Raw genomic sequence first — 3,368 nt, forward strand, 5'->3', positions numbered from 1 at the left:
TGGAAGATCTATGAAATGCCTTTGAGGCCTTTTTGCCTTTGAGAAGTATTTCCTATTGTCTCAATTATTAGCACTCGGTTCCCTTTTAGTTATGCAAATCCTCTAGCAAGTGGTTACTCCACCGCCTGCTTGAGCTCCTCTCCTGAAAAAGCTTTTTCTTCCTTTGTCACATGGCCAGGCTGCAAATTTTTCAAACTTTTATGTTCTGCTTTACGTTTAAATATAACTTCTAACTTTAATTCACTTATTTGATCCTGCATTTGAGCATAGGGAGTTCAAAGCAGCCAGGCCACATCTTGAATGCTTTGCTGCTTAGAAATTTCTGGCCATACTTGGTGGCTCACGCCTGTAATCCCAGCACTTTGGGAGGCTGAGGTGGGTGGATCATGAGGTCAGGAGATCAAGACCATCCTAGTCAACATGGTGACACCCCATCTCTACTAAAAATACAAAAAAATTAGCTTGGTGTGGTGGCGCACACCTGTAGTCCCAGCTACTTGGGAGGCTGAGGCAGAAGAATCGCTTGAACCTGGGAGGCAGAGGTTGCAGTGAGCCCAGATCATGCCACTGCACTCCAGCCTGGCGACAGAGCAAGACTCAGGGAAAGGGAAGGGGCGGGGAGGGGAGGGAAGGGAAGGGAGAGGAGAAAGGAAGGGAGAGAGGGAGGGAGGGGAGGGGAGGGGAGGAGAGGGGAGGGAAGGAAGGGAAGAAATGTCTTCCCCCAGATGTCCTGGGTCATCCCTCTTATGTTCAAACTTCAACAGATCCCTAGGGCATGAAAATAATACAGCCAAATTATTTGCTAAGGCATAATGAAAGTGACCTTTGCTCCAGTTCCCAATAAGTTCCTCTTTTCAATCTAAGACTCATCACCCTGGCCTTCACTTGTTCACATCACTATCAGCATTTTGGTCACAATCATTTAACCAGTCTCTAAGAGGTTTCCAACTTCCCCTCGTCTTCTTGCCTTCTTCTGAGCCCTCCAAACTCTTCCAACCTCTGGCTGTTCCCCAGTACCAAGTCGCTCCCACATTCTCAGGTATCTGAATAGCAATGCCCCACTCCTGGTACCAATTTTATGTGTTAGGCCATTCTTATGTGGCTATAAAGGAATACCTGAGACTGGGTAATTTCTTTTTTTTTTTTTTTTTTTTGAGACAGAGTCTTGCTCTGTCACCCAGGCTGGGGTGCAGTGGTGCAATCTCTGCTCACTGCAAGCTCCACCTCCCGGGTTCACACCATTCTCCTGCCTCAGCCTTCCGAGTAGCTGGACTACAGGTGCCTGCCACCACGCCCGGCTAATTTTTTGTATTTTTAGTAGAGACTGGGTTTCACCGTGTTAGCCAGGATGGTCTCGATCTCCTGACCTCATGATCTGCCCACCTTGGCCTCCCAAAGTGCTGGAATTACAGGCATGAGCCACTGCGCCCGGCTGAGACTGGGTAATTTCTAAAGAAAAGAGGTTTATTTGGCTCATGGTTCCACAGGCTATACAAGCATGGCACCAGCATCTGCTCAGCTTCTGAGGAGGCCTTGGTGCGAAACAACCAGATCTTGTGAAAACTCACTATCCTGTGGACAGGACCAAGCCACGAGGTATCTTCCCTCATGACCCAAACACCTCCCACCAGGCCCTACCTCCAACATAGGTGATTACATTTCAACATGAGATTTTTGGGGAAATATATCCAGACTATATCACCCACGGTAGCATTTCTGACTGTTTTGTTTTTTTTTTTTTTTGGTTGTTGTTGTTGTTGTTTTTGGGATGGAGTCTTGCTCTGTCGCCCAGGCTGGAGCGCAGTGGCATGATCACAGTTCACTGCAACCTCCGCCTTCCGGGTTCAAGCAATTCTCTGCCTCAGCCCCCTGAGTAGCTGGGATTACAGGCACCTGCCACCACACCTGGCTAATTTTTTTGTATTTTTAGTAGAGACAGGGTTTCGCTATCTTGGTCAGGCTGGTCTTGAACTCCTCACCTTATGATCCACTCACCTCAGCCTCCCAAAGTGCTGGGATTACAGGCATGAGCCACCGCGCCTGGCCACATTTCTGACTGTTTTTTACACTATGATGACAAATTTAGTAGCTGTAATGGAGACTGTGTGGCCTGTGAAGCTGAAAATATTTCCTATCTGACCCTTTACAGAAATGTTTACCCACCCATACTCCAGAGGGGAGAGGGTGATGCCAGCCTTAGAAGACAAAGCAGGGTAGGAGGATTGAGGATGAGGAAGGCTGCACTAGGAAGGAGAGGGAGGGACTGAAGGAAGGGAGGGAACAAGCCTTGCAGCCCTGGGGGAGGCCAGTACAAAGGGCCTGAGGTGCAGCGAGGGCTGGAGGGGCTGGAGTGCAGAAAGCCACCATCAGAGAGCAGCAAAGCCAGCTCTCCTTGGAGTGAGATGGGGAACCCTCAGAGAGCCAGGAACAGGGGAGCGTATTTTATTTTATTTATTTTATTTTATTTTATTTTATTTTATTTATTTTATTTTATTTTATTTTTTTTATTTTATTTTATTTTATTTTATTTATTTTATTTTAGAGACAAGGTCTCTGTTGTTCAGGCTGGAGTGCAGTGCTATCTCAACTCACTGCAACTTCTACCTCCCAGGTTCAAGTGATTCTTACGCCTCAGCCTCCCAAGCAGCTGGGATTACAGGCACCTGCCACCACGCCCACCTTTGTATTTTTAGTAGAGACGGGTTTTTGCCATGTTGGCCAGGCTGGTCTGGAACTCCTGGCCTCAAGTGATCACCCGCCCTGGCCTCCCAAAGTGCTGGGATTAAAGGGTGAGCCACTGCGCCGGCTGATTTCTGTTTTCAGTATCTCTCTGCTGTGGTGTGGGAAATACTGTAGATGGAAGGGGCGAGAAAGAAACCTAGGAGGCCAGTGGAGAAGCCACTGCAATGGCCAAGTTCAAAATGATGGTGACCAGGATGGCAGCAGCAGAGACAGTGAGAAGTGACTGGATTCTGGGTCTCTGTGAGGGCAGAATGGGTGTGGAGAGCAATGTCCAGGCTGAGAGAAGGGGGAGTCCAGGATGACGTCAGCGCATTTGGCCTGAGCCTCTGGAAGGCGGGGCTGCTGCTCACTGGGGTTACACGTGGTGGGGGAGCGGAAGGGGAGAGGCCCCAGGAGGAACAGTCTAGGGCACGGAAGGAGGTGGGATGTGGCTCCTTAGCCTGAACTCATCCCATGGAGATTCTGTTAAGACTCCTCAAAAAGGACTGGAGTAAGCCGGGTCTACAGTCCAGGGAAAGGTCTGGCCTGGCCATGGCAATGTGGAATCTTCAGTATTTAAGGCCATGATCCCAGAGAAGCAACTGAAGAAAGAGGTTCAAGGGCTCAGCCTTGGAGACCTCGAAGTT

This window comes from Theropithecus gelada, chromosome 14 (assembly GCF_003255815.1).
Source record: "Theropithecus gelada isolate Dixy chromosome 14, Tgel_1.0, whole genome shotgun sequence".
Classification (NCBI taxonomy): Eukaryota; Metazoa; Chordata; class Mammalia; order Primates; family Cercopithecidae; genus Theropithecus; species Theropithecus gelada.